The 10,228-nt window shown below is 46.3% G+C and overlaps 1 pseudogene; it reads left to right on the top strand.

Annotated features, from left to right (window-relative positions):
• Nucleotides 1-1,506: 1,506 nt before the first annotated feature.
• LOC111092655 lies at nucleotides 1,507-1,785 on the top strand (annotated as a pseudogene).
• The last annotated feature ends 8,443 nt before the right edge of the window (nucleotides 1,786-10,228 follow it).

Raw genomic sequence — 10,228 nt, 5'->3', positions numbered from 1 at the left:
TTACCTGCTTCAACAGCTCAAATGCTGCAGGCAGAAAAGATATAATTCTGACAGACGTGCGGAGTCGAGCCCTGCAGCTAAATGTGTTAGTGCTCCAGAACTGCGCGCTCACACACGGTGTGCTGTGGCTTGCTGGCGCATTTGCACTTCTAAGGGGATATTTAGAGCAAGACACAGACACCCGTGGGCTAAGCAGTCTGCTAAATTCACCTCATGGGACCATCCCCTAGGAGTATCAGATGTTTGTCAAATTAGGCAAATTGATAGGATGGGGGTCTTGGGTGTGTGACTGCTCAGAGAATTCCAGAAGACTCTTTGAGGAACAAAAATGAGCTCTCAATGGTAGGGCGAATATATGAAGATGAAGTCAGTACTGGAATCAGATTTCAGGAGAGTCTGCACTAGATAAAATGATGCGGTTTTTACTCAGTATTTGGGGGCCCTCTCTCTGTTTAGTTCTGGGACTACCAGTAAGACTGTCCCATGTGAAATTGCTGACATCTGACCATTTCAACACAAAATTACAGCGTGATGTGGGTAAGTAAGCATCAGAGATGGATGCCATTTGTAGTCAGTGGACTTCTAGGTTTGACTGAGTAACCAACATGGCAATTATTATAAATTTCAGATCGCTGTCATAGAGTGGCCTCCTCTCTCAGTTTAAATTAGAATAAATGAAAAGTCAAAGTAAACTAGGGTACAGCTCTACTAGGGCCAGCGTGCTAGGATTCGCCACACAAGGATAGAAATATGAAATTTTGTTTGCTCTCTTATCCATCGTTGCTCTTTGTGAGAGTCTGAAATATGGTGAAATATTCTTGCTAACAACACACTCTCTTGATTTCATTCACTGTGGAGAGCTGAAATGTGACAGAACTTTCCAGTATCACCCACCCTCGGCTCCCCCACCCCAGTGACCACGCACTGGACATTTGGGGTGTGCTCCTTAAGGATTTGACTTCATTTCGTCCTTTCAGTAATCAGGGAGGTTGCTGTTGGCAGGTTATCTCTGACTGACTAGTGTGGAAACTGAGGCACAGAGGCAGGAGGGTCCTGCACAGGTCGTACAACCCGTAAGCAGCAGAGAAAGAACTCTGGTGGATTGGGTCCAACGCCGGGGCGTCCCACTCTCTGTAGAACATCTCTCCATGCAGCACAGGAACATATGTTCACAGTGCAGAGTTGGGTGAGTCTTCAGGAAAAGTCAGGGTCCCGCGTCTGCTCTGCACAGTCTCACAGTCAGGCTGCTGCCAGGAGAGACCCAGAAAACAATGATCAAAGGCATGAAGATGAGATAAACCATTGAGGGCTTTCGTGCACAAACCAGAAAGATTTTGATGTTTCAGGGGCTTAGGATCTTTAGAAATTGGGCTGAAATTAGCTTTATAAACCACAAGAATGACTTTAGAAGGCTGCACTCGGCTCACTGGCTGTGCATCCCAGCCAGCCACTGTCCCTGCCGCTGCCACTGCACCTCTGGCCAAGGTTTCAACAGACCTCACTGAAATGCCACCTCAAATGGAACATGCCATGGAGACCATGATGTTGACGTTTTACAAATTGCTAGGAATAAAGTCTACTTGACAAGGGAGGACTGAGAGGACTCATGGGTTTCGGAAAATCAAAAAGATCCTCTGTCCGTGGACAAAATAATGTAGGACTGAGACCAGTGCTGAGATGGCAAAGTGAAGCTTCTTCTAGAGCTTCTTTTCACCACGTGCTGGGCTCTTCATTACATACAACGTCTATTCTGTAATACACATGAAGCAGGTGGGCAAGAAGTAGGCAACATTGACGACACTCCAATGAGGGTTCTCCCGAAGAGTCTCTTAAGGAATCTGTCCCACGGCTTCCCTATAGAACGGATTCCACCAGCAGATCAGGACCCTCAGAAAATGTACAAATAAAATCCAACCCCTATTTGAGAAGCAGAGAAAGAAGTCAGTGAAAGCCAGATAAGCTTTTGACTTTTACATTGCTTGCACCCTCTTCTCCTCAAAAAACAAATTCCTTTTTAGTTCCTAAATAAATAAATAAATAAATAAATAAATAAATAAATAAATAAATAAAGGCTGCACTCTTTCTGATAGGAGAAGTTAATGCATTTCTTTTAAAGAACATCGAAGTCTATGAAAATATGGGGCTTTGTAAAATACTTTTGTCAACACACCGTTCTTTGCCATTCATGTCTCTATTTCTAATTGCATGGGCTGTTTCAGGACCAAAGGACACTGTGTTCTAGAACATAGCTCTTGTAGGTAGGCTCCTGAAGCATCAAGAGTCACTCAGTACGTTGGCGGAGATACCCTAGCAGCTCATTGGATCACGTCTGTGCCTTTAGACTCCTGGCATCTAGTAGGTGCTTCGTGAACATCTGCAAAGGGACTGTATTTGGCGATATTTGCCCCAGGAGCTGGGGAGGGAAGAGCAAAAAGCATCAGGTTCCTACTCTGATGAGCTTAGATTGTAACAATGAAGGATACACACAACACACAACAGATTGAAATGAACTATTTCAGAGGTAAATGATATAAATAGAAAGCAAAGGTGGTGAGTGCCTCTCTGTCTTTACAGGGACCAGCCAGGGGGCCTCCCTGACAGGTGCACAGGAAGGAAGTGAACCACAGAAGATGGTCCTGCCCACAAAAGACCCCTCCCCGGCAGCATCAGAGAGAGGGGACATGCCTTCGGAAGTAAGCATCACCTACTATTTACATGCAGGGGTCTTCAGAGTCTGCACAGAATTTCACACAAACATATGCAATAGAGTGAGGGAGCCCATAAGGAGATGTCTTATGTCTTCAGGAGATGAGTGGATGCACCTTGGGATTGTCCCCTGTATTTCCTGGGAGAGCCACCTGGGCTAATTCCAGAGGTGAGGGTTTCTCAGTTCCGAGGTGGGAAGGTCCATGGCCTTTGTATTGTAAAGTCAAAAGGCCTGCCACCACCCTGTCCCCAGTTGGGGCCTGTTATGTGTTTTGGAGACACTCCAGAGAGGAGGGGCAGCCCTTTCTCCTCAAACGTAGTGTCTTCGTTTTACCTCCACACAGGCGGAGGGACCTACTGCACAGGCTAGCAGGTGGCAGTGTGCTGGGTATTTGAGGAAGGTCAAGGAGGAGGGATGGAGGGAGGATCGAGAGGCAGGAGGAGGGGAGGGAGGGGTGGGGGAGGGAGGGAGTGAGGAGGGGAGGCAGCCACTGATGTGCTTTCACTGTACTTCATTTGAGGAAAAAGTTTGCAGAATACTTAATATGACTGGAGGTCATTTAAGGTCATTAGCTCTCATTGAATTTTGCCTCCTTGAAAAGGCTGATAATAATAATTATTCTTATAATAGTTGCTACTTGCAGAGCAGATACAACAAGCCAGGCACCCTTACACTACACACACACACACACACACACACACACACCCCATATGTACATACTACCTGCAGCACACGTGTGGCTCTCACAACAAGCCAGAGTTAGCTGCTGCCATTGTCATCGCCGCGGACACAGAGGATTTGAGTAATGTACACAATTTATTGTACTTTCTCATAGTTGCAGAGTGTTGAGAGGGGACCAGATTCAGATCCAAATCCCAGGCTCCAGGACCCCGAGGCCATGCTCTAACCATTACACGGCACTGCCTCTCTGGTCCCCTGCTCTGCATCCCTTTGTCCTTGGAGAGGATGTTCTTGGAGAATAACATCGCGCCACTAGCCTCTCCGACGCCCTTCCCACCCAGATGGGAATATCTTTCCTGATTTTAGGTTTCTAATTACTACATCTGGAAATCTCCCTTTAATTACTTTGCCAATAGGTATTAATACCCTCAGTTGGGAGCACCTGGGTGGCTCAGTCAGTGACGTGTCTGCCTTTGGCTTAGGTCATGATCCTGGGGTCCTGGGATTGAGCCTTGTGTTGGGGAGGGGGAGTCCCTGCTCAGCAGGACGTCTGCTTCTTCTCCCTCTTTCTCTGCTCCTCCCCCTTAATTCTTTCTCTCTCTCTCAAATAAATAAATAAAATCTTTTAAAAAAAGACCCTCAGTGAGTTCAGTAAATTACATGTATCCATCCTACAAAAAGGTCCATTGACTCTATTTAGTTATTCATTAAAACTCCTTAAAGATGTTCAACAACCCTTTTGTATTTTTAATAACTTGAATGAAAAGCGTTGAACATTCTGGTATAGAAGTAGTGAAGATCACATTATTGAATCACATTTACATAAAAAGTCAATTGAATGTAGGATAGAGATTTCGTCACATGAAATCATTTCCCAGGGTAGGAGGCATCTGTGATGTGGGTGGCAAGTGCCCTGTGTCCTCCTTGTAGGTTGAGGCCTGTTGTAATCAATGGAGCTTGAACCATCCCCACTGGGTCGTAAGTCCTAGGAGAGCAAGGACAACATCTCTCTCTTCACCTCCCAACCCCCGTGCTTTCATAGCCCAGAGCAATGTTTGGAACATCAGAGCATCAGTAGTATCTGTTGAAAGAATAAACAAGTGGATGACTGAATGTAGACCTGTTCAGAACGCCCCTAGATGCATACTCTACAAATTAGCAGTGGTGACCGAGCTCTGGTCCTGTGTATGGGCCACATTAGCACCATTAATGTCAGAGATTAATCTGAACACCTAGAGTGGGCCTTGGGTTTGCCCACTCCCCTCTTCAGTTTGGGCAAAGGTAGTATCCCACGCTGTGTCCATGCCAGGTGTCACTAATCAATCATAGCATTGTCTCAGAAACCTTGTGACCTTGACACCCCACGTACACACAACTGACCTACAGAGGTGGCAGGGCATGTGGATACTCTCGACCAGCCCTCTGAAGAAGCAGAGTTGGAGCTTTGGGAACACAGACAAGTCAGCAGAAGAGGGAACAATGGTGGTACCTTTTTGCTGTGCCTCAGACATCTGTGGTTGGAGTCACCCTGCAAGCTGACTTCCTTATTGCTCCAAACCCCTTTGCAGTTCCCCAAACATTATCACACTCGGGTTGGAAGCAAGCAGGTGCCCCAGCACTATCATTACAGACTGTTTCTTTAACCACAGGGGAGAAGAATACACCCTTCCCCCATCTTAACTCTTTATTGACTCAAATAAAAACCATCCAGAAAGCCATTGAGCTGCATTAAACCTAAGTATTTAACACATACAATAAGCAAGGCATGATACTCTGGCGTGCTGATAGAGGCGATCAAAAATGAAAGACGGGAAATAAATTACAAGGTGCAAGTGCCATCATGAGAATAAATACACTGAGTGGAAGTGAGGCGCCCCAGTTAGATAAGAAACATCGCGCAGCGATCCTGGAAAGGTCGTGGACCGCAGAGCCCCATGCAGCCACCCTGCCTTGGGTGGAAAATTGTCCTGCAACAGTCTACCCCTCCTGCTCACCTTTAAAGTCAAAGCTTGTTAGGAGCACACTCTGCCAGGGCAAAATCGCTCACTGTCTCTTCTTCCATAAAAAAAAGGAAACAGCAGGTGTCTCCCAGCAGCACTGTCTAGGAGTGCCAACAGGACAGGAGTCAAAGTGTATGTTTCCTCCTGCTTTGTATGGACACATTCCAAATTCTGGCAAAATGCATTCGTTTTAGTGGGTGTTGGCTCACTGCAGTTTTGCTTTGAGGCATCATGAAGGTTAAGGGATTGGTGTTGCTATTGGATATTATGCCTCTAATGGAGGAGGCACAGACAGCCCAGGTCAGAAGACACCCGGACACAGCAAAGGATTTCAGATGGAAGGAGAAGCCAAAAACGCAGGTGTCTCCAGGATTGTGATGATATGCTGTGGTGTTTTCCATGCAAGCAGAGAAGGTGAGATGGGTTAACATTATCCCTTTCCCCCTATCCCTTATCATCTGTTAGGAGTAGTGGTGATTACTAGTAATGATAAGACCTAACCTTTAGCACTGATTAAGAGAACCAACATGTGAGCTAGTGACAGCTGTCATCTTGCCCATCTTACCATCGATGGCATGTTAGATGGCAGCTCTTCCAGGTAGAGTGTGATGGAATCAAGACTTGGACCCAGGACACCTGGCCTCAGAGTCTGTGTCTAATCATGGTGCTACACAGAGTTTCCCTGGCATCGCTCCTATCGTCCTCCACTGTCCTGAGGAACTAGAGTCTCACTATAGGCATCTCCCACATACGAACAAAAAAGGGCATGTTTCTCTCTCAGCTCCCTAGCAGCTGCTTCCAGAAATTTCCCTTTGATTTCCTGTCAATATGTTATAAACATCATCAATTGCACCTAGTGTCTTCTTGTCTCCCAGTCAGAAAAAGCCACACTGCAGTCATCAGCTGCTCATTGAAAATCACCTAATGACATTTATCAGTACTTTTATGGTATTTAATAGCCAGGAGAAAAATGCATCATAAAAGAGCAGTGATGGTGAGGAACAGGTTCTACATTACATATAAAAAATCAGATTGAACTGTAGGAAAGAACATAAACTGGTTTATTTCATTGGGTTAAAAAATACGTATTCCATATTGTAAAGCAAGGAACTCAGCACATGCTTGACCACAGATTTTGAGCACCCAGCAATTGTTCTTCCCTTGCATTTCCACAGTTTTAATTAACAGATGTTGTGTCAACTTGGCAGGTGTGAATTAGTTAAGGGCCCGGCCATGGGGAGAGTCTCCTGGGTTATGTAGGTGGCCCACTGTAACCACAGGATGCTCTCAAGTGAAAGAAGGATAAGGTCCGAATCGAATCGGAGGAGTGAGGGTGGAGAGGCGAGCAGGAATGCAGGTAGCTCCAGGAGCTGGGGAGGGCAAGGAATGGATCTCCCGTAGAGCCTCCGGGAGGAGCACAGCCCGGTCAACAACCATAGGATGCATTTCAGGCCTCAGACTTCCAGAACTGAGGCGATGCTCGTGTTGTCTTAAGCCACTATGCTGGAGGTAACTTGTTACATCAGATAGAAAACGGATGCATCTACTTTGAGGGGAAATTTTCCCAGGACTGGATAAGGCCTCTCCCATTAACTTCTGGAAACTCATAGCCTAGGGCAATGCATGGACCAGAACAGGCATCATAACCTACGTTGATGTAATGTGTAAATACAAAAATAAATGAGTGAGTGAGCGTGGATTCTGGCTAAAAGTGTTAGAAGCATCTCTAACTATAAATCCCACTAACTGACAAAAATGGCCTGGCTGTGGTCCCGAGTGTGGGCAGCAATATTCCGACACTTCTCCGGGCACCGGGCAGGGTTCCATCCCCTGGGCTTGGGGACCAGCTGCAGTCTCTCCATGTCCTGTGGTGCAGCTGTAACTTCCCACGGGCCCTTTGCTCACCTGTGTAACCTGGGGCGGGGGGCAGAGGGGGGCACACGGTGGGCGGGGTGGGGGAACTGCACTAAGTTGCAGAGTCCACGCTGTGCAGATGCAATCTAGCTATCAGAGTTGATAGGGATTGAAGAGAACTGAGAATTAATTGATAGTATTTGCCAACTCTCTCTAGAGGCAGGAGGCACAGCCGGATCTTTGGAGTGTGCCCAGGTAGAAGGAAGGGCTTTTGGCAGCCGCAGTGGTGTTTCTGTTTAGCTGCTGACCTCCCCGGGTGGAGGCCTTTCTGAAAAGGCAGCTCACCTTCGGCCCCAGGCCGGTGTCACTACATCCCTCTGGTCCAATGGAGGGGCAGTGCCCCTGACCAACAATTGCAGTTTGTTTCTTTACTCTGGAGAGGAAAACATCTTTGCTTTCTTCCCTCAATTACCACTTTATTAATTCAAACAGAAAACACCTCGGAAAACAAACACACACTTTAAATTAAACATAAGAATGCAACACACATAATGGAGCGCACAATAAGCAAGGCATTAAAATGGAGCATGCTGATCAAGGCAATCAAAAATGCAAAACGGAAAATAAATACTCAGGAGCAGCTGTCATCCTGAGAACAAATTCCCAGGCAGCAGAAGCAAAAGGTTGCAGCAAAGTGGAAAACTAGTAACCGAACAGCAGCAAGCTTGCTGGAGAAGACAGGCCCCCAGGCAAGAGGCTCTGCTTCTGCGTAAAAGTGAAGACCACTTTTTGCAAAATGTAATTGCTTTTAAAGAAAAAGCATGTGAAGAATGCAGTCTGTGGGGAATACAACACCTTGCTGTCATTCTATTTTTCTTCACCTAAAACCAAAGGAAAGCAGTAGAAGTCTGTTCCAATCTAGTATAAGTGTTTTCTGTGCTCCCAAAAGTCCTTGGAACGTGGGGTATGAAGCCTGAGACTCAGAAAGCGTCCCCACCTTCCCCAGCCCTTGCACCCATGATCCCATCTGGCTCAGGGGTGCTGCTCAGGAGAAAGGATTCTCAAAGCAGTCTAATTAATACTTTAAATCTCCACCTCCAATACAAAATAAACTTTGTTGATTCTTCTCTTTGCTTGTGTATTTAATCCTTTCCTTGCACCAGAGGTTCAGTTGACAATGAATAGAAGGTGAGTCATAAACCCACAGTCCAGGAGGTCATACACTGCCCCCTGGCAGTGGCCACCATCAGATGTAGGATAAAACTCGAAGTCACCTTCGTGACTTGGCACTGCCTCACTCTCTGGCCCCATCACGGCCCATCCTCCCCTTCCTGGCCACACCAAGCTCTGGTGTTCCTGTGAGATGGGAATTTTATCTCTGCTGACCTTTGTGCTCAGTTTCTTCCTCTTGTGAGTCTTTCCTCTATAGTGTCTGAAACCCACCCTGTCCCTTCACTTAGGTCCAGCACAAACATCCAGGTAAGACATTTGATCCACAACCCCCTCCCCCAGAGGTAGGACTGTTGTGCCCAAGATTGCGAATCCGAGAAACCACCAAGGAGCCGACACCGATGCAAACACACGAGGGTTTATTTACAAGCTCGAGCTTGGGTCCAAGTGCACCCGACAGGGACTTGGACCTGAGACTAAGAGGCTCAGCAGCTTTATAGGGGCCAGTGGCCCATGGGATACACAGAAAGTTGCACAGTCATGTCGGTCCACACGCAGGTGGCCGATGGAATTACACCTTACCCTATAGTATCCACTTGAGCTGGCCTATTACTTTGGTGAGAATCGGCGCGCACTTTTGGCGGGCACAAGGCCGGGTTACATAGTTATGAGCTGGTTTCCGATTAGGGTGTGCCCAGCGGCTCCACTAGGGCGAGGCAGCGCCTTAAGCAATAAGCAGGTCCTGTGGGGGTGATACAGGAGGTGGCGGGGGCAGCACAAAATGGAGTTAGTCCTGCTCTGCTTGTCCAGGGGCAAGGGATTTTGGTTAAATTTCCTGGGTCCCACAGGACCATTAGCTGGGAAATCAAGATGCTGATACAAAGACAAGGCAATCATATATCCTGCCTTCTGGCCCAGATTCTTAACCACCCACCAAGCTTCCCCTGTGTTTTCTACAAGAATTTCTTTAAAAAATTAATTGCGCAGAGAGTGCAGTGGAATTCAACAGATTTTTTCCTTAAGAAATAAGAGTAACTCCTAACAGGCAGACTTTTGGTGTGCCAGCATGCTTCCAAGCCCTATCAATATAAATTATAACTACTTAATCCCCACAAGAGCCCTGCGAGACAGAAACTATTAATATTCCAGTGTTACTGATGACAAATTTAATGCACAAGAGGTTAAGTAACTTGCTCAAGGTCGCACATCTTGAAATAGAGCTAGGATTCACACCCAGGTGGTCTGGCTCAGGATAGCCATGCCACGGAAGGCATCCATGTCTTCTAACGACATAGTTCAGTGACCAAAGACACAAAACCAGCCTCATCTATTTTAGAAAGAACCATATATCCAAGCTAAGCGAATTATCTCTTGCAGGCTATACATGTCTCAAAACCAAAAATTGAAGAAGAAAAAGTTTAATTGAATTGGACATCTCTATTTTGGAAAAGTTGTTTATTGGTATCTATTAAAACAGAACAAAATATATATACAATGGATTTTTTTCTTTCTTTTTTTTTTTTTTTTTTTTAGATTTTATTTATTTATTCATGAGAGACACAGAGAGAGAGAGAGAGAGAGAGGCAGAGACACAGGCAGAGGGAGAAACAGGCTCCATGCAGGGAGCCCGACATGGGACTTGATCCCGGGTCTCCAGGATCACACCCCGGGCTGCAGGTGGCGCTAAACCGCTGTGCCACTGGGGCTGCCCTATACAATGGATTTTATTTAATCATCAAAAAAATGAAATCTTGCTATTTGCAATGACGTGGATGAAACTAGAGGGTATTATGCTAATACCCTCTGTCAGAAGGTA

This window comes from Canis lupus, chromosome 26 (assembly GCF_011100685.1).
Source record: "Canis lupus familiaris isolate Mischka breed German Shepherd chromosome 26, alternate assembly UU_Cfam_GSD_1.0, whole genome shotgun sequence".
NCBI classification, from domain to species: Eukaryota; Metazoa; Chordata; class Mammalia; order Carnivora; family Canidae; genus Canis; species Canis lupus.
The sequence above is the reverse complement of the archived record's forward strand: the minus strand, read 5'-3'. Positions and strand labels throughout refer to the sequence as shown.